The sequence below is a fragment of the Xiphophorus couchianus genome, chromosome 15, assembly GCF_001444195.1.
Source record: "Xiphophorus couchianus chromosome 15, X_couchianus-1.0, whole genome shotgun sequence".
NCBI classification, from domain to species: domain Eukaryota; kingdom Metazoa; phylum Chordata; class Actinopteri; order Cyprinodontiformes; family Poeciliidae; genus Xiphophorus; species Xiphophorus couchianus.
The window spans coordinates 19,323,001-19,345,232 of NC_040242.1; the positions used below are offsets into that span (position 1 = coordinate 19,323,001).

A 22,232-nucleotide genomic window follows, 5' to 3' on the forward strand; every position below is an offset into this window, starting at 1 on the left:
TATTTGCTAGTAGTTAACATAGCCTAAAAACTTAATGGTGCTAGCATGACTATGATCAAAATATTAGCATTTTTCATCACACCGTGCAGTGCCTGAACGGATTTGACTCTCTGTAGTGTTGCCCGTTCATCTGTTATTGTAGAGAATAACTTTATAAATGTTAGATTTTTCAGTAATTGTGCATCTTAATGCTGTTCTTCTGATATGTGTATTTCCACCACCATCTTGTAATGAAAAACATTTCTCTTTTTAAAATGAAAAAATAGTAGTCAGATTAAGTATAGTTTATGAACAGTTGTTCCTTAAGTAATTTAGATTTTTGAATGAGTGATAAGAGTAGCACAAAGTAATCATGAAGAGAGTGAATCTGTAAAGTCATGGCTTTAGCTGCTAGTTGAGTATTTAACACTCTTGTCAACACAGAGGAGAACAATATAAAAGTGGCAGAACACTTAAAGTATTTTAAATGCTTTTGCCGCCCCCTGGCAGAACGTTACCCTGGGCAGTGAGGCGTATTTCCCCTTTTTTAAAACAAGGTTTGACGGAAGTTGTCTTTTCACCAGATGCTCGATAGACATTTTAATCTCAACGCCGCTTCTAAGATTGTGGAAAGGGACCAATTTTGGCAACAGAAGCCAAAAAAGTATTCCCATCCTATCTAGGTTTACACACTTTTGAGTATTTATTAACCAACTCACCTCTAAAAGTACAATATACCGACTCTTGATCTGAGTTGAATGTAATCCTGAAAGCTGAACGATGACAGAATATATACTTTATCTGTTTTAGGCTACGAAGAAACGATTCAGTCGTGCAGCAGGGTAGTTTATGGCCATTATGCAATTTCAGGCATCAAATTTCAGAGGAACATCAGTTTAAGCCATTTCATTTTATTGCAGTTTCTGTTTAATTTATATCCACCGAGGCAGAAAAGAAATGAAATACAAGTGAAAGCCATAAGACTTTCAGATTCAAAGGCCCCGGTTTTACTTAAAAAAAAAAAAAAAAGAAAATGAAACCTGTCATGTTCTTTGTTTCCCCCCCGTCTTGCAGTCGAGGTCAGAAAGGCACACGGGAGTCACAGGATCCACACGGGTCAGCAGGTGCACATTTTCCCTTTCATCTCTGCCTCCGGTTCTCGAGCGGTATTAATGTTTGACTTCTACTGACCCGTTCCAACATATACAAATCACACGCCAGACTGCCGGCAAGTAACAAGGCTCCCGTTTAAACTGCCGTCAGTCATTTTGCGCACGCGCCGCAACGCCCCGACTCGTCAACTCCGTCACGAGACAATTCGGTTGTTCCAAACGTCCCCTCCTTTCATGTCCAATTTCGTCTGCCTTGTCCTTAGGACAGACGGCTGTTGCGAAGCCCCAGTCCACAACGTTTAATTCCTTCATAAATCAAGCTTCTCTGCACGGCATGCATTATTGATTGAGTGAATTTAGAGGAAACGGCCTATTTTTATTTTCCCTTTGACGGACGTGCTTCGCGGCGGTGCACTTCGTTCGCCGCCGCCGCATTATGGAATGTCTCTTTCAAGCAGCCAAATAAGAATAAAAATTACAGCTACCTGAGGGGCCCTGAGAGGACAAACACACCGGTGCCATTATACGGCCCGTTAATTTAATTGTGTTTATTGTTGCCAAGCAAAATAGCCGAGCCGGCATTTACGTGTGAAAAGGCTGGAACAGTATTAGCGCTTTAGTTTGTTTTTTTTTAAAACAAATGTATTATTCTGATTAAGTGAGTCTGTTTGGTGCATTCGTTTAAGGTTTGATGACTGCATGCTGTGCACTGTATTGTCAAAGTATTCACACCCAATTAAGTTCTTAATATTTTGTGATATTACACTTTCAAATTTTTACGAACATCTAACTTTTTGGTATTTTATGCATGCATACTGTGAAAACGGTGGCATGTGTGGGAGGAAGCCGGAGAGAACCCAGGACCTTCTTGCTGCAAGGCAACAGCTCTACCAACTGCGCCACTGTGCAGCCCTCCTTCTAGAGCCTGATCCATTAATTATTCCTAAGCAGCTTTTCTATTGACAAAAATAACCCCCACAGCATGACGCTGCTATCACCATGCTTGAGCATGAAGGTGGTGTGTGCAGGATGTATAGTAGAGGCGGAACGAGCCAACATATCGGTTAATAGACATCAAATGGGTATAAATATTGGATCCATGCTAGCGCGGTAGCATGGATCTTTTAATTGTTTTTATTTTTAAAGTTAGGGTTAGGGTTAGGCTCAACTCTACTTCAAAAATGTTGTTTTGATTTGCTTTCATATAATATTTTGTACTTTATTTAGGAAAAATTCACATAATTCATGTTATGTTCTTAGAATATTTTATAGCTCCCTATAAACTTTGCATTTAGTGCTACATTTGAACAAAATTATTCACAGGAAAAAAAACACAAACACCTAGAGGTCAGACGTTTAATGACATATCGAACTCAAAAAGTATTGGCATCAGTATCGGCGATATTTTTTCCTGTATTAGCATGGTATCGGATAAGTACCAAGATATGTGTATAATAGTGTATTGCATGTTTGCTTTTTTACATGTTTTCCAAAGAGTTATGTTTCACACAATGAGTGGTTGTCATGTCAACACATTCTTCCACCTGAGCCGACTCCTCCACAGGTGGAATTTAGTGAGTAATTTGATGATCTGTGGATTTTATTCAATAGAGAAATAACAGATAAATAGGAAGGTGCATTTTTAAGTGGCAAAACTGTAAAAAAAACCTTTTCTTTTCATTTTCCTTATCCTACATTTACTCTACTCCATAAAAATATAAAGTACATTGGAATTTGTGTTTTTTTTAACGGCACAAAATGTAGGTATATTCAATCCCTTTGCAGGGCATTTTTTTCTATCCACATTCCATAAAGGCAGAGTAAAATGGTAAAACATCCATGTGCGTCCTCTCTCAAATCTCAGACTGGAAATTCCCCCTGCCTTGCCCTGTGTTTTGGTGTGGCATATTTACTCTGCACGCATGTGTGGCGTGATAAAACTACAGATAGCCATGACCCCAGAGAACTTCAAAGCCTGCTCCGTCCATCTGCTCCTGCTCAGGCCCCAGACTCTAACGGAGAGTAGATGGGCTTTAAAAAAGAAAGAAAGAAAAAAACGATCCAGTTAGATATGTAGATATGTTTCTCCTCCTGGTTGTATCCACTCCAGTCCCCGAGGACATCATTAGCTTATCACATTTCTCCCCGCCGCCCTCCTGCATGAATTTACATCTGGACACCGAGAGGCACTTCAAAGGTGCCAACAGCGTGAGTGTTTAAAAACCCCCTTCCCCTCGGCAAGTCTTGGCGAGACCCTTCTCAGGAGCCCGAGTGTGGGAAACCACAGTATCACGGCGAGCGGTGATGTAATCGGGCTCCGTCGCTCGAGATTCGCCAGGCTTTGAGGAAAAATATGCTGATTGTGTTTAGAGTGGGCGATCAATGCATTCATTAATTTCCGAGGCGGTGTAATTACGTCTGCCCCTGTCGATTATCAATCTACATACGGCTCACGCCGCGGCGGGGCTCTGAGGAGAGCCGACCGGACGAGTCAGTCAACAACACGCCGTATGTTTTGCTCATGGAGCACGGCGGCGTTTTACCCAGCTGTACAGAGAATGTTACAAATGAAGCTACAGCTCAGTTTTCCTTCAAATAAAGTATTTGTGTCTGTTCATTTTAAACATCAGGATGTCATTTGAGGCAGATTACGTTTTCTCAAGAATGTGGCACATGAAAGATTAACACTGTTACCGTATGTTTATGTGTTTGTCAGAAGTTCATTATCTGCTCTGAGACCGAGTTCAACTCCTCAAAAATGTGAGGAGCACGCTTTCCATCGTACTTTTATTGAATTTGCTTACATTGATAATATCTTTTTTTGCTGTTTAAGGAGATTTTGTTGTTTGCTCTCCTTTCATATAGTGTAATAGCAATTGGTTGACCACTGGGCCAGTTTCTAAAGGTCACAAAGTCTCTTAACTGGAGGGAATACAGCAACTAAACAGGATATGATGTCATTTAGATGAGAAAGCTCATCTTCTGAGATGAAAGGTTAAATTATATTCCAGCCACACCTTCTTTAATTGTTCAAATGTATCAGGGCTACAGATGAAAAACTATACTTACATTTTCTAACACAACAATGACAACATTAAACATATTTTAACTGGGATTTGTTAAAGTGCAAAACTAAGTAGGGCTTCATTTGCTCTTTCACAACAATCAATGTTGGATTTATATGCATTTTTGCTAGTACCAGAAGGAGATTATTTAACGTATGACAAATTTCCCATGTTACAAGTGCAATGATTTACTAGTGGAATTAGTGCTTCTTCATCAATACTAAAGAATTTACTTAAAACAAGCCCAGATATCGTAATCAAAAGTTGCTTGTAATGCAATTTTGGCTTATTTCAAGTGTACCAAGATATTTTTACTAGAAATAGACTTGATAAGAGTTTGTGTTTTTGTAGTGTTTGTCCATTGTGGTAATTATATTGTCAATATGTTGAGACCAGGACATTTGAATCAATAAAGGACAATTGTGGGGGGGAAAAAATATGTTAGAAGCTGCAAAAGACATGTTGGTTACTTTTGTGTTAGAACGGCCCAGTCAAAGTCTAGACCTAAACCCATGTGAGAATCAATGGCAAGACTTGAGATATTGATAGCCACAAATGTTCTCCATCCAGTCTGACTGAGGCTGGGAGAAAATGAATTCATTCAGTTGCAAGATGTGCAAGGCTGGTCGAAAAACTTTTGATTCAAAACCTAGTTGTTGTTTTTTTTTATGTATATGCTTTATTAGAAATTGCTTTGGATTTATTTCAAATTTAATGGACACATGGAAAAGAGGGAGGAAAGGGTTTAAAGGGAAAAAAGAGAGAAAGAAACAGAGAGAATATAAGTCAAGACCTGCAGAAAGAGGAAAAAATGGAGTTCTAATGTTGAAATAAAGGATGATTACAGATACATGCTCCAATTACAGATTGTGGTTTGTAATAAGAGAAAAAAAATGTAAAAGTATTCGGAGGACATAGATAATTTTGAAAGACACTGTACAGCAAAATGTCATGTGCGATATGACGCGTGGCGAGAAGATTTATCAGCAGAAGATTTATTATTTTTGAATTTAAAAAAAGTCTAAAATAGATGGGGAAGCTGTCAGAAGGCCTAGCAGCACTCAATCAGGGCCATTTCATATGTGGCGGTGCTTGCAGTAAGCAAGGTCTGGGATGTGAATTTATCGAGGAGGGAGCGCGCGATCCTCGCTGAATGCTGCCCTGTGCTGATGCCAGGCTGTAAAACCACCGACTTGACAACAAGCGAGCCCCTGTAGTTCTGCTGAGAGAGGGATGGGAAGAGGAATGGCAGGAGGTGGGAGGGGCCGTCACAGACGGAGGGCAACCTTGGAGGTAAAAAAAAAAGAAGGAAAAAAAATCGCTCTGACAGAACTGCCATGTCATCCTTGTCCTCCTACTGTTTAGTATATCAGATAGCTGCCATGTAATATCATATTTTTAACTGTAATGTTACACTGATGTGTTTGTAGTCAAAGTAACACAAAGCAAGCTGTTCCATTTAAGGTTTTCAGGGTTTTTCAAAGTTGATTATTTCCAGCTTTTCTCCTGACTGTTTTCTCCATTTAAAGCCCTTTGTTAATTTCATTTTTAACCTGCATTACAAAAAGTCAATAAATAACTTTAAGTCAATAATTCCTTAATATTGATGAAAAGGTTATTGTTCCATAGGCAGATTATTTCACTAATAAGACATTTTCCCATGTCATAAGAGAAATAATCTGCCAATAGGATTACTGTTTTTATCAACAATATAAGAACTTGTAATTAACTTCTTAGTTTTTTGTCTTATTTCAAGTTTACTATAATATTTACATTAGAAACTAGACCAAAAATACTTGGTAAGATTTTATGTTTTTGCAGTGTGTCGCAATAACCAATTCATTAATTAATCTTAAGACAAATTAAAATTAGGTCAATTCAAATGGGTTTAACATTTTTTAGAGGCCAATTTTGTTTGGAATTCATAATCTGTTTTATTTATGGTACTGGCTGAATTTAGTTTTTATTTCCATCTTATTTATTGTTTTTGGTTTATTTTTTATTTGGTGGCTTTATTTTGTCTTTGGTCATTTAAGCATCTTCCAGTTCCTGTGTGACTTGTTCGTTACAAATTACACTTTATTGACCTTTGAAAGAGCAAACGTGCATTATTTTTGCAATTATCAATGTATCTACTTGAAAATGGTCTCAAAACAACAATATTGTTTTTGTTTATAATAGTTTCTGCAACAATTTATTGTCCAGCAACATTTATCGTGACATGCCCAGTAGGACTTAGGAAGACTGCACATATTAAGACAGTTTCCATGGTGTGTATTAATCTATTTGTAGTGGTAAGCATTTTTTGATGGCATCTGAAGTATTAGCAGATTTTAGCTTCTTGCTAGCAGCTGTCAATGACTCCTGTGTGAATCCATCGTCCTGCGCAAACCAACGACAAAAATCCAATCTACTTAAATGTTCTGGACTAAAATATCCCTGAGTCTAGAGAAAAGCAGCAAAACAAGCCATTTGTGTATGGATCAGTGTGGAAACTGGAAAAATGTGCAGGAACTCTGATGCAGGTGTTAGCATTTTGAGTCTTAATAGCTTCACAGAGCCGCATTCCAAGCTTTCAAGATTGCTAGAAAAAATGACCATGTTGGCGTATCTGTGCTAAAGCTCATGCTGAGCTCAGCAGCTCAAACAATAACAATGACCTTCATTAGAGTGAATTATAACACTTACTTACTCAAAGTCCATTGTACTGTCACAGTGTATGAGTTGAGGAAGCAGAGGGGGGAGGAAAGCCAGAGAACAATGCACGCCGTGATTGATAGTTCAAAGGAGAACAAAGTTCTTTGAGACACTGATCTTGTATCACGTCGTCTCTTAATCTTTCTGCGCATGATGTTCGGCAACAAGGCCGGTCAGACGGATCAGCACTTGTTAAAAACAGCCTTGTCCTTCTACGAGCCATTAAAGGAGCAATGGAAAAAAAAAAAAAAAAACAACTTTGAAGAGCTCAGCACAGAAGAGATGCAGTGGAGAAGAAAAATAGACAGATGCCAGGAAGGAGCAGGTCCCGGGGTCAGGCGAAAGATGGGCCTGATCCCACCTCCAATCCCCGCAGCTTTTCTTTTGTTTGAAGTCACATCTGGGCCAAATTTCCCCCGTTTCTGACTCGAGCAGAGAGGAAGTCTTCTGTGTGGGTGCGAGGAGGACGCGGCCCGCCGTGGCCTGCTGGGCTAAACTGTGCGAAACTCTGTAGCCGCCATGAGTCAAGGCAGAAGGGACAGAAGCTGGGGGGGTCACAGACATGTAGTCAGGGTTGATCACGGGGATCCAACGGTGAGGACAAGAATGTGTCAGATAAGTCATTCAGTGACACACAGGAGTGCAGACATGTTTAGACACTGAAGGCAGATAAGCAAGGAAAAAACCTGGGGGGTGGAGGGTATTAATCACTACATTTAGCACATCATCTCAAACGCAGGTCAGCACTGACTCAACATACAGTGGACAAGAGAAGAAAGAAATACTCAACGAACTTCTCACCTCAATTAAAGTTTGCTCATAGCTTTGAGCTTTGACAATGAAAACTAAAATGCTACATAATATGAAATTAAAGAACTCATTGATGGAGTATTCCCTTAATTCTTTTCATAAACTTTGGTGTAATTTATTGGGATTTTGTGATAGACCCACCCAAAGCAGTGGATGTGAGTGAGGTGGGAGGAAAAAGATACGTTTTACAACTGGAAAACCATCTGCCATAGAGCCAAAACAACATTGGTTGTGGGTCCTATTGAGCGTCGCCATTGGCTTCCTATGCAATTCTGCTAGATTCAAATCTCGCTTATCTGACCTAAGGACGTTCTTCCACATATTTTCTGTGTCCATAGCCTGACAACCGATACTTCTAACCTTTTTGGGTGCTTTTGCCTCTTGAACGGTTCCAAAACTCTGGATTTTTTTCCAGCCCTCCTTGATATGTCCGAAAGTTGGGATCCTATTTCATAACCTAACTAGCTTAAACATCTGCAACCAGACCTGTCTGCTGGGCACCTTGATCTTCAAGATGCTATTTGTTCACTATAGTTCACCAACAAACCTTTAGAGAACACCTGGATCGATACGGAGACTAGATCAAACGCACATTTGCTGAGATTACACTTTAGTAATTAGGCGACCTCAGGGGAGGTTAGTTGCACTGGATTTTATTTATGAGCAACAGAGTAAAGAGGCCTTCATGCAAATGCAAAACAATTTTTCTAGATTTTTATTTTTACTTCAGTTTTTTTGTTTTTTTTTTATGAGAAAGGACATCTGCAGGGACATCAGTTCTATGTTTTCCGTAAATTTCGAGATATACTTTAGAATTGCGGTTGCAAATCATTGAGATGGAATTGGAAGCAGAGTGGTCTGACGCAGATTATTGATTCAATTATGAAGGAAGAGGGAAATGAGAAGTTATGGAAGCACGGTGACCCGTCACCTGCTTCTCTGCTGGCTATCTTTAGCTCAGTTGTTGCCGTAGTTTCACCAGAGCAGACCCAGATTCACTTGGAACCGGCAACATTCTGTCCAGAGAAATAATCTCCCCTGTTTTCCCTCTTCTTGACCTCATGCTGTTGTCCATAGAGGACAGAGTGAAAAAAAAGAAAAAGTAGACATTTTAAGAATTCACGCACTATAAAAGCCATATGCCTCTTTGTTTCCAACCAATTGTCTTTTATGCTGCTCATGTGAGTTCAGTAATTCTATTACAGAGGAGCATAAAAATAGGGACTTTTTTTTTTTGTTACATTTGGAAAAGTATTCAGTAGATTATTGCAGATGTAGCTTGCACATTAGTAATGGACATAAAGCATTTACAAAAAACAAACAAAATATCAGATTATGCAGACCAAAGCTGATATATAGTGGGTTAATGAAGAAACATGACTTTATGGTAGTATATAATATCCAAAAATCTCGAAAATAAATGAATGGTTCATTTGTCTTCGTCAGCAGTCAGTCTAATGCAATCCAATTATTTTCTTCAAATATGGGGATTGTTGACAAGCTTTTGTGGATTAAATTTTATTACATTTATTCAAATTTACAAATGCATACAAATGCATTAGAGCATAACAGAAAAGTTTATTTTAAAGCAAAACTCATATTGAATGGTTCCATCAGGTAGTGTTATTCCACAATAAATACATTTTTATTTTAACTTTTTTTTTTTTTTAAAGTACCTGCATATAAGTATAATTTAGCAAAAGGTTTTCAACCACAAGAATGTCTATACAGTGATAATTTAGCAAATTACTTTACCTCATATTTGTTCTTCTGGAGCTTTTTTTCTACCAAACTTTTTCTCCTTCCACTAAACTTTCCATTAATATGTAGCTACCTTCATTAGATATTACATTTTGTAGCTTCTTTTTGTCAGTGGTACATTTAAATTATTTGAGACCCAATTTAAAAAAACTATTTGTCCCTTTGGAACATTTTGGTAAACTTTTTCCGTCCACTAAACTTCCAAATATTATGTAGTCGTCTTCATTAGAAGTGACATTTTGCGGCTTCCTTTTATGTTTGACAGTGGTATATTTAAATTGTTTGAGACCCAATTTAGCAAATCACGAATACACAGTGCCGTGTATTCGTCTACCAAACCTTTTCCTTCCACTAAGCTTTCCATTAACATGTAGCCATTAGAAATTACATTTAGTGACGTCTTCTTTGGTGATTTAAAAAAAAGAAGATCGAGACACTCACCTTTGGTTTTTTTTTAATTATATATAATCTATAATAAAAGAACAAAACAAAACACAGACTGTGTCTGAAATTATCTGCATAGATGTCATTTGTTTGAGTTGAATCACTGTAGCAGTATTCTTTTTATAAAGCAGGCAAACTATTGAAATATACCTTTATAGTGTTAAGTGCATGTAACTTTATAATTAGAGGCATTAATCATGTTAGAACAGTAGTCTGTATGTAGAACAAGGACCTATGATGTGAAGCCCGGTGCGTTTAAATGAAGCTCAGCACAGCGGCGGCGTTCTGCTCCGTCTCAGCACCACCTTGATTTGATCGGGTCCTTGCAGCTGTTTAAAAGCTCCGCCTGCGCTTGAATGACAATCTGTGTTTATCTTTGGCTTTCCTCTCCAACTAATTAACTAAACCCCAGAACACCAAAACACACAGTTCCTCCAGAACCTCCCCCCCCCCCTCCCCCCCAGCTCTGACAGCTAACGCATTGTTGCGCCGTTTTTAAATTAGTGCCGAGTGGAAGATGTCTCACAACAATTTACACTCATGTGGCCTGAGACACTTATTAATTGCTGTATTTTAATTAAAGGAGAAATTACTCCATCTTAAGCATATAGTGGAGTGTAACTGTCATGTTTGGGTTTTTATGTGTGAATTACAGGAGGATGATCGAGGGAACCCGCTGGTTTTCTTACTTTTTTTTTTTTTTACCTGGATTTTTATTTCATTTATGCTTTCTTTTTTTTTTTTCCTTTTAATTTACAGCGGCAGGTTTTGGGTTATCAAACCGGATGCGGGGCACTCTGGAGATGAGGCTGCTCACTCCCGCTTCCACTTCTTCAGTTTCAGATGAAGCACTCTGCCAATCTCTATCCCTCCCGGAGACGTTTAATTGCCTCTGAAGCGGAGAGAGACGTTTTCAGGCTCGCGTTGCGTCCAAACGCAGGCATTGTTTTGTCCCCAATTATCTATTCTTTTTGTTTTTTTTGTCATTCCCCCTTCAGCATTTGAAATGCTCTCAGTGTGTGAGGTGGGAATTTGGATAAATCCAGATTACATCAGCAGGCAGGTGAACCAGCTCAGAGAAATAAAAAAAAAAACAACAAAAAAACCCCCCACACAACTAAAAATATAATTATGCTGTCAGAAGCTGCAGCCTTTAATCCCTCGCCACGCAGATACCGCCGCTTGTCTTCTCCCATCACCAGCCGAAATCCAATATTCTTATCCCAGGTCTTAATATGCGTTTCTTTCCTCTTGTTAATTCATCATCATCGTACTTTTTCATGTTATTTACTCTGGTAACAATCACAGTATTGGCCTTGGCACGCTCGAGCGTAATTTAATGCGCTGTGATATTAAAGTCTGGAAAGTGTTCATTTGCTTTCATTTCGGGAATATTGCTCTCAAGTCGAGGCGAAACTCCCCTCCGACAGACTTTTCTCTCTCTCTCTCTCTCTCTCTCACGCACTCGTGGCGTTCCTGCCATCGTTCCCCCTCAAACTAAACGGCCTGGACAGCGTGGCAAGAGACTGCATTGATATCAGGTTTTTTGTTTTTGCAGAGCCCTCTTCCCCTTTAAGACAATCTGCGGTTCCATCTGGTCGCCGTGGGTTTTTCGCCTCCTCGTCCTCATCAGCTCCCCTCCACTCGATGACCGGTTTGAGAGTAATTTTCTGAAACTTCCCGAGGGCATCCTTCGACGTGGATGGGAGCTTCCGCCCCACGTCGCTGGCAGGACGCTGCAGAGACGTCCAGAGAACGAGTCGCTCTGCCCGGCCTTCATGTCCCCATGAGGTACGATGGCCAAGAGGAGGAAGAAGAAGAAGAGCTCGAAGCGAGCAATCAGTTCAGACAGATTGCTTTTCATGGCTCCTTCCTTCCCTCTCAGGTGGCAGTGGGCCCATCTCTGGCGCCTGCCACCATGCCCACGTTAATTGGAGCGTGCCGTTGTAAATGAATCGCACGTGGCTCATACCTTTATGATGGCTGAAGTAGTGGTTCCTTAGTTTGTCACATTAAAAGAACAAATCTCTATGAATTTTAACCAAGATTTTATGACAAAATTGAATTTGAGTTGAAATGGTACACGAGTTTTGAATTGCTACAAATAAAAATCAGAAAGTTCTGGCATACAGAGTCTTTTGAGAATCTACCAGATTTGTACTAATAAGGAATGAAGGTTTGGTCAGTTCTTCTGTGCAAAATAGCTCAACGTTAGGTAGGATGGACAGCGTCTCTTTGGTCAAACTTGTACGTTTTTAATCTCATTGTCGCTTTAGCTGGGTTTTTAGCATTGTTGCTAATCTGGCTGTTGCCTTCCTATGGGATTCTGCTCGTTTCTCATCTCCCTTCAGTGCTCCGTCTGGGATTTCTCCTATTGAGTTAAATTTCTCCGGCAGAATTTCAACAGTGCCAATTGGCGAACAGAAGGGAAATTTATGAACAATGTCAATTGGTTTTAAAACTGAGGTCTGTACGTAGGGTTTCCGTTTAGCAATGTCAGTGGAGAAAGCAAACGAAGCCAGTGTTGGATTTCCAAATGTTGAGCAATTGAAGTCAGACCAAGAAGAATGTTTGAGACACTTTATTACTGGCAAATATGTCGTTCAGCTCAGTGTTTCTTTCATTTCGCAGGTTGTTTACAGCCCACATAATTTCCGCCAAGCTTTGTAGCGTAGCTTTGTTCACAAATTACATATGTGATAGCCAAACAGTAACGCTTTGGTAAAATCAGATCCAATCATTTAAAACTGCAACTGAGTTCATGACTCCAGCAAGCAATCGTTTCCCAATCGTCAATGGTCCAGATACTCTGTACGAAGCAAACGAGGGGCTGGTTTTCACCAGGCTTCGTTGTCCTTTTATTGGATGGTCAACGCTTTTTCAGCCTCTGTTAGTATATTCTAAAAGTGTTTTGTAGACAGCTATAAGCTTTGTCCAAATTTTTCAAAAAGGTTTAACAAAATAATTGAAAAGTCAAACCACAAAAACACCTGAAGGTCATTAGTTTGATGTTATATCAAACATAAATAATATGTTTCGGTGTTGGTATTAATATTGTTGATACTGGTCATGTATTCACTTGGTATCAGATCAATTCCGTTAGATACTCAGTATCGCACACCTACAGTATCAATACTTTTGCTAGGCACTGTATGAACATTACTGATTTATATGTTGTTTTTTTCACAAGTCTCTCCCTATTGACTCTTTTTTTCCTTTCAAGAAAAAAAAAAGGTGAAGGGGTAAAAAAGGAGGAAGAGTAAAGATAACCGAGGTCAGGTGCTCATTGGCTGGAGTTCACTGTAAAATTCATGACTTTCCATTTTGGCCTTTTCCATTTGTCTCGTCCCGTGGTCCACTCTCTGCTCTTAACCTGGCACAAAGCAGATTAATTGCTCTGTCGTACAAAAGGTAGGAACGGGCCCGCGCACCTGTCCGCCGTGCCACCATGCGTTAAGATGAATGCGTCCCACAGTTGGTCTTTATTAATTATTTATAAGGACCCACTGCCCAGAATAACAGCACTAAAAAGAAAGGGACAGGCTGAACGCGGGAGCCAGCGGCGGTTTCTGGCAACGCTCACAGGGAAGTAATAGGAAAGTGTTGACCAAAGTGACATTAAGCACGGTGCCCCGCCAGACGGCTCAATTGGGTTGTCATGTCAACGCGGCGTGCTTGTCACATAAACATCAGGCTTGGACAAAAGCTGTGTGAAGAGGATTTGCTTATTTTAATGGCTGCAAACGGATTAAAGCCATTTGAATTTGTTGGTTTTGGCACCGTTTTAAGTGTTCGTTGTTTCTTTTTTTTTGGTGTCGTAAAATAACAGAGTAATTTTATGGGAGACTCTGTAATTTTCACCACAAGGAACATTTATATGTACAGTAATTGATCTCAAGGAAAAGAAAAAAAAAAACTATAGAAATACTTTTTTTTTTTAATAACCAGCATCTTAAGGTTAACTGAAGGTAGACACTAGAGAGGTATTTCTGTAATTCTGCTTAATTTCATTTTGCTGTACCACTGTCAGCTCCTCTATGGAGTTCTCCAGGTGCCAGGTGTTGAAATAAAAACAACAACTCTGTTTTTCACGTTTATTTCATGCAGATGAGCTAGCGGTCGTTTTTATGTGCGAAAACAAGCAGTACATCAGTTAGATGTACAAAAACCCATCAAACTAGGTTCTTCATAAAATAAAAAAATAAATAAAAAAACTACAGACAACCTTAAGCGTCCTCTTCATGAAATTGTTACATGGCAACAGTGTCTTCAGTCAGATGCTTCTACAGAACCACTGTAATACAGACTGCTACAGGAGCTAGAGCCGTCAGCATCTACAGCGACTTGATAACGAAAATTGAATATGAGTCACAACATTCATTTTACCTCTGGGATTAAAGAATACTTAACTTTTTTAATTGAAGGTGCAAATATACTAAAATACTAGAACCAAGAAATCCAAGGATAGACATTCGAGAAGCTTTGCTAAAATAGTCGACTCTGCATTCGACAACTCACTGAAATCAAAGTATGTTTAACATCTTTTCACCTTCATGTAATTTAGCACAATACAGATACATTGCTTTATTTGATTTTATATCTAGAGTCTAGAGGGCCACATAAAAGCGTCTGGTCGTCTGGGTTTGGTCAGCGGGCCTTTAGTTTGACACATTATCTATTGAAAAATTAACTTCAGAACTTTAATTGGAGTAAACGATTCCCAACACGAAAAATGGTGTTGGCAGCATCATGGTGTGGGAATGCTCTTATTAAGCACCTGATGGGCATTGATGGGAAGGTGAATGTGAGTATATGTAGAATGTCGGCAAGCCCAGTCCAAATGTAGACAAATCCAGTGAAGAATCTATAGCAATACTGGTAAATTGTGGTATTTAACTAAAAATTGTGCAAAAGATTAATAATCTTGAGGTCTCCAAAGTTAGAGACATACCGTAACTTTTTTCCCCAGACGTTTGAAGGCTTTGGCAATGTGCTGCAGCTTTTCAGGAAGATCTCGTAAGACGAAAGGCACTCTACCAAAGTTTGAAGAAAACCATTAGTGAAGAGGAAACGCGGCATTCACTGCGCTTGTGGGGTTGGTTTGCTGCTGTCAAATTTGATCTTCCAGCAGGCTGGCATTGCGGGAGTTTACTGCCTGCGAGCTAATATTTAGCAGCGACTCGAGATGTCTGATAGCTAATGAGAGGACAGGCTTTCACAAAGCCACAGCGCCCCATTGATCCCCCCTTCTTATCATCAGCCTCATCAGGGTGCATTCACTAACTTGGCAGGGACCCTGATTGCATGGTTAGAAATTCAAGTGGTGGATGTATCAGGTTTGATATGAATATTATGTGGTTTGCCCACAGGGACAATTCCATTTGTACAGCCTTACCTCCCTACTCTGGAACCTTTTTGCATTTGTCACTTTGCATTTGCTTTAAGGAGCGAAGCTTTTAAGCACTCCCAGTAACAGAAAGCATGCTTTGCTGGTGACATGGCTGTGATCTCTATGAAAGCCATCTGGAATATAAAAGTTCTCGGCTTGCGTTTTAAAAGCATGTTTTGTGCTTCTTTTTTTTTTAAATTTTATTTCCTGGTCTGTGCTGGGGTTTGGTTGGAAGCGAGTAAATCAGTTCATGCACACGCTGAAAACGCTTTGAGGACGACGATGAGAACGTGTTAAATTTAAACGCAGTGAGAGTTAAACACTTGTCCGTCATCGCGGCAGCGCGCGTCCCCAGACGCCCCCTCGCATTTTCCCATCTGTGTATAAAAACAGATGTGGGCGACGCTGTTCTTTGAGTGCGTTTTAACCTTCAGCCCCTCCCCCCACATACACATTAAAAAAAGAGTCTGTTTTTTATTAAATGCCGCGTCAATGTACGTAATCGGCCCATTAAACGGCACGTTTCGGGCTCCCGGCACGAGCCGTCCGCATGAGTTCGCCAACCCACCGCCGCGATTGGCGGCCTCGGTGCGCACGAATGCGAATGAGGGTCGGCTCCTGCTGTCGAGGGATTTGTGTACACAGGCTGTAAAGAGGGTCTGCGAAAACATTAACGCGAAACGGAGCGTGAACGCGCGCCGCACGGCTGGGATTTGCAGGTGCCTCGTTTCCCGCACACTGTAGGTCTTTGTTCTGCCACGACCTCAGTCCAGACGCTTCCGTCTGACGGCGAGGTGTGGTCCGCGATGGCCGACTGGACGGGTTGGCGATTGTGAAAGTGATAGAAACGGCCTTGGCATCCGTTGGCATCTCCTGGGTGCCTGCGAAGCGGGAAACAATAGCTGACGCACGGCCGAAACTCCGGAAAAAACAGGACGGAGGGAATGGCAAAAATCCCCCCACCCCGCTGTAATTTAAAACTGATAAAAGCTAGCAGGTATTTCTCATGACTATCTGTTTTCCCCCTGGGTGTCTGGTATCTGCGGGAAAAGTCGTGGAAGGTAGTGCTAAAGGTAGGCGGAATGCAAGGGCTGCACGTGGAATCGTTTTAGACCGACCGTATTTGAGAGGGATGTGAGGAGAAACATAATGTCCTCTTCAATGTATCTCTTGGAGAGAGTGTTAGCACATGTTTGGTTCCCTGGCTGCCCAGCCCCACATGTGTGTGGGGGGGTTTGTGTGTGTGTAGGCATGTATAACCGGCCTTGCAGCAAAGCAACTGCCACGTTAAGGTGGGGGGTTGAGCAGAAATACACCCCTGGGACTTGAGTCCTGGCTCAGGTCCAGCTCTCCTGATATGTTAACAAGAAGAACTTGTTCTTATCAATGGACTGCTTTATTCCTATTCCACACACACACGCACGCGGATCAACAAAAATGCCAACATCAAAAATTCCAGTACTCTCGCTTGCATCTACACACAGCAACACACACATCCAGATAGACCGACAGAGGAGAGACTCAACCAGCCTCTGAAACAAACACAAATGTACAAAGGTAATGCTGGACCTCATGTCGTCGGTAGAGACGCACCGATACACACTTTCTGTGGCCAATTCAAGATTCTCAATTTTTTTTACAGCTCTGGCTTGCCAATACTGATGTTGATAAATCTTCAAGATTATGGGACAGTTGGATCTATACATATGGTTTACGTTCAGCTTAGCTCTCTGATGTGTATAATATGCTCTTCTTCATACTAAATCCCCTAGAAATAACGTTGTCCATCTTAGTACCTGAGTAAATATCTTATTTTCTATTGCAAAAGAAATTAACTCTATTATTAATTAATTGTAACTTTAAAAAAAAAAAGCCATGATACTCTTTTCTGCTGTTGGTAATCAATTATTTTTGTTAGAACCAAAGGTAAAATTATGAGATGTATGAGAGAGTGCAATTGGTGAGAATTTAGAAATGGAATTTATTTAAAATAAAGAAAATGATTATAGAGTTCACCTTCTTGACTGCGGTTATCAGCGTTTGGCATGCATGTAGCCTGTAGCAAAACAAGCATAGTTAGCGCAGTTAGCATTACTAACTATAAATGTCAAGTAAGGTAACTAGACCAATATCTCACTTTGTGCTGGAGCAGACTGAATGAACAGCTACAAGATTTCTAGAAGCTTCTTCTACTTTTTGAAGCTACTTCCTTGGACTTGATTTGTAAATAGCTCTGGTAGCTAACAAGCTTCTTCCCTCAGTAAGAACACCACACCAAAATGGGTGGCTGTCATTGGCCCAGCGTTAAACTGGTGATGTTTTCACCTCCGAATGCCAGGATCAACACCTCCAACATGCCGTTTTGTTCTTTGCACCAACACAGGCTACGTTTTGTCCATGTGCAACTTATATGTGGCCTTTTCATGGCTGTTTGGCTCAAAATCTCCACATTTTGTTGCTTTTATATGTGGTACTGAATCGCATACGCATCTCGTTTTCAAAGCGTCACACGGTCACGTTGCATTTTATCCAACTTTTGCGTCACTGATGCGAGGCGCGAGTCATGATTCTGCCCCAGAAGCAGGCAGGCGTGGTAAATCCAGACGTAAACGACGCTTCATGGAGACCAACAATCAAGCGAAACATTGTCAGCAGCAAGTTTAAAACCCTGGAGTTTATCTGCCCAACTTAAAGAATTGTACTATCACACTGGTTTAACAATGGAATAAAAGAAGCGTACCCAGGGTTTCCAAGCGGTAGTGAAAGGTAGTAAATTAAATGAGCTCAAATTAAGGCCAGTAAAAGGTAGTAAGAATGCAGGCCAGTAACTAAAGAGAGTAAAAGGTAGTAAATTTTTCATCCTCCCTTCAAAATATTTGTAATTTTCCATTGATGCTCAGTTATTGTTTTAAGTTCGTTTTACTAAAATCTGTATAAAAAAATTATAACTATCGTACTGGCAGGACCTGAGCTGTCACTGACAGACTCCAAGCTGCTGTGCGCATGCTGACTGCAGAGCAGAAGAAGAAAGTGGCTGATTTTTAGACCTTTGCTGAAGTAGAAAAGATCAGAGGATGAGATTGGCTGAGATTGAAGAAGAATTACTTTATTCATCCCAGCAGGGAAATTATTTCGCAGTTACAGCAAGAATTTTTTATACACAGATTAACACACACAAGAAATTGCAGGCAGCCAGTAGAGCCGGCGCCATTTTTGAAGGAGGACATGCGGCAAAGGTTGTCGAGACCGGGAGTCGAACCCGCGACGTCCGCGGGTCTAAGGCCTCCAAATGTGGGGCGTGCTAACCCCCTGTGCCACCACAGGACGCCCCAGACATTTGCCACATGACAAATGTTCAGAATTATCCTCGTGTTTTTCTCTTGCTGTTGAAAACAAACCTGAGATGGCTCCATTCTTCCCACTGTTTGCCTCAAAGCCTGCGTCATTACTTAAAGCCGGGACCTCGGTCCTATTGATACCTTCGCTATCAATCCCCTCCCCTTCTGCTCCTCGCCCACGACGACAAGGAGCGTGCCAAGCGGGGCCCGCTTGTTAAAAAAAGTCTGAATTCAAAACACCTGCTGAGAGGAGAGGGCTGAGTGGCACTGATAAACAACACCTCAGAGCGCTGATGAGAGGCAGGAGAGGAAATCTAAACAAGTAAAAGGTAAAGTCTGAAGGCTGAGGGAAGAAAATGAACCGAGAGACGCTGCGAAAAAAAAAAAAAAAAAAACAAGCAGGAGATGTCTTGGGCCGATGCGAGCTTGATAACTGAGGTTGCGATCCGTTGCAAGCAAAAGATTTAATCACTGCTCTGCATTTTTTGATGTCAGCCAAAAGAAAAACTGGAGATATGGCAACATTTGAAGCAGATAAACTCTGTTGTTGCCTCAATGGGAAGAGTGCCAACATCTTGGTGTGATGGTAGGATATAGGCCGCAGCAGTTCTCTCGGTGAGCCCCTCCCTTTGCCTGCTCCCAGCCAATTAGAAGGCAGGAAATCGTCTCACACATAGCTGTGCAGTGAAAGGAAACTTTGTATAAATTCACACCCCTGCAATTAAAGCAACAAGTCTTTTGGGGAATGCTTCTAACAGCTTTGTGCATTCTTCTTTAGAAAGGAAAAGAATCCCAGATGGACCGGATGGAAACCATCTGTGTACTGAGTCTTTTTTTATATTTTCTCTTGTGGTGAGACTCTAACAAAACAATTTTAATCGAGTTAATTGCAAATTCTGTAGTTAATCATAAACAAAATGAGCAGCACTTTAAAGTCAAAAACCCCTTTTGCTGATAAATTTGTGCAAAAAAAGACACTTGAGCTAGCTATTATTTTAATCTGTTATTTGACTTATTGATCTATCAGATTGGTGTAAAGGGCCATTATAGCCACTCATCTTTCAAATGTTTCATGAACCTCTGATCATTCATGGAACCTCTGTGGGAAAAAAAAAATTGTCTGAACTGGACGAAGCGTTGGGGTTGTCCACGCTGCTGCTACATGTTTACCATTCAGATGGCATGTCAGGCTGGAACAGCTTTGCTGATAGGCCAACGTCTTTTAGCACAACTTGAACACAGCTATAGTCTTTTTTCCAGCATCTCTGAAGCAAAAAATGAACATTCAGTGGACGGAGAGAAGCGGCTTTGTCGTCCGTTGCCGTTTTTGGATGTTGCCTGTGCGTCAGATTTACGGGTGTAACGGAAACGCGCAAATCCAAAGGTTCTGGCCGGAACCTTTGGCTGTAAGAATCAATTTAAAAAACACATAATTGTGTTAAAATTCTTAATGTATTGAAATATGAGTAATTCATTGAAATTAACGCATAAAAGTCCAGATTTGTGGAGCAAACAACTGCAGTTCTCCCACCTGAGGTGTGATCCGCTAGACTATAGAGGGCCGCATAATCAGAACTTGCAAAGTAACGGATGTGTGCTTTGATATTATTTTATCAATCAAATAAAAGCAGGTTTTATTTGTATGCTGCTAAATTACATGGATATGAAAAGATCTTCAATATTATTTAACTTCAAGAAGGACTAATAGAATGCAGAGACGGCTATTAATATTTTAAAAGTTTCTTTATGGCTTTTATCTATACATTCTGGTTCAACCGGCCCATTGAGAACATTCATAATCTTGATGTGACCCAAAATGAAAATCATCCCTGTCTGCCTCCCTGATTGACAGTCGATAGGCCTGCAGCTGTTCCATACTCTCCCTATTATCCCGTTGATAGAGCAGTCCTCAGTAAGACATTAAAAGCCTGGGATAACTCTGCTTTACACATCTCTGCAACTTTATCTCAGCACATTTTATTAGTAAATCAGGGGAGTAGCTGTGCTCTGTATGCCTCTCTGCATTATAAAAGACACAAAGTGAACTTCTGGAGACAGAGAGAGAAGCTGATGAAAACAAAAATGTGACAATATTGTTTCTACTAGCTGACGGGAGTTAAAGCACAGAGAGAACCGAGCGGCGTCTCCTCCAGGTCGGCCCGCTGACACCGACTCGGGGTGAGGCAGTGCGCCGCGTTGCCCCCGCCGTCACCCGCCCTCCCCCCCGCGGCCCACCTCTGTGACGGGGGAGCGTAATTACAAGCTCCTACACTTTCTCCGATTCTCTCCATCGGCGACTCCTCCGCAGACCTCCCATGCTTCCTCTCGTGTCGTAATCAGACCCGTTTACTTATGCCAACAGAAAATCCTTCACTTTTTCATTTTCTGTCGCTCGGACTGCTGCCCACATCCAGCACACACACACACACACACACGCACACAGTGTAAAACACAACTCCCACTCTTGAGTAGTACCAAGGCCAAGTGCTGCATTACTCACACTCTGTGTCATTTGAACAAAGAGCGCAAGGCTTGTGCGGAGGCAAGATGTTAATACTTTTTCCCTCAGCACAGTGTTATTATAGCTGGAAGGGTCTGAAAAATCTGCCATGTGGTTGACACCATCAGGAGTCTCTTCTGTCTGATCCTAGAAGGTTTTTTTTTTTAGTCTCGCACCGGAAGTCACATGTACCTGTTGATTTTTAGAAACCCGCCCGCAAAAGACAAAGCATGTGGCCGCCTGCAGCCACCCTCGCTTCCTCCGTTGCCCCAAAACACGCGCATTGTGTTGCATCCTCCGTCACGCGGCTCACTCTTGGGTTTAATCAGGACCGTTATTGCTTATTCTGCTACGAATCACAGCCCCTGTGCTTTTAGTTAGGAGTGCAAACCCCAAAATCGGAGTGCTGAAGTAATTAAAATCCTGCTGTGTTTGTTGTATTTTCAGTTCTGGTGGTTGCAATCTGGGACTTAGTCGGGTACAAGAGTCGGATTAGAGCAGTCAAAAGAATTAGAAATGGATTCTTGGTGTCTGGATGACGGTGGGTCCAATATGAGTTTTTGATGCAGGGAAAAGTTATGGTGCAAGTCACAAATGAGACTTTATACAGATCCAGACAATGAATTACAAAATTGAAAAAATGACTTATTACAGTAACTCAATTAACTAAGCAGAACACATTATATAGATTATTATGATGTTGTCAAGGCTTTATGTATGTATGTTTTATGTATTTTGCAGGCACATAGTGCCATTTAATAACACAATCAAGTAACTATGTTGCCTTCTGTTCTAAAAATGCGGTATATATCAAACATAAGTTAAAATAAATTTGACTTTGCAATTTAATGCCTGGGAATTGGCCTTTATCTCTTTAAAAAGCTGCTGCTCTTATGACAATTCGTCTTCAGCAAGTCTTCACAGCAGTGTGAAGATGTAAACAGTGTGTCGTTTACAACAGTTTTTAGCATTTTGGGACTCCCAACTGGTTGCCACGAGAGATTCAAGGATTTCTCAAACATGCATGAAAGAATCAAAAGCAACACTCCAGGTACATCTTGATAAGGGAATAACATTCTAACATAACAGAAAGCTCAATAAAGTTGGTTGTGAAAAATACTCTCTTTCATGCACAAA

At 40.8% G+C, this 22,232-nt stretch overlaps 1 protein-coding gene across 2 annotated transcripts in view; it reads right to left on the reverse strand.

Moving 5' to 3' along the window:
* Positions 1 to 22,232, reverse strand: part of flrt2 (fibronectin leucine rich transmembrane protein 2) — a 60,807-nt gene that overhangs the window by 11,940 nt on the left and 26,635 nt on the right. The window lies entirely within an intron of this gene.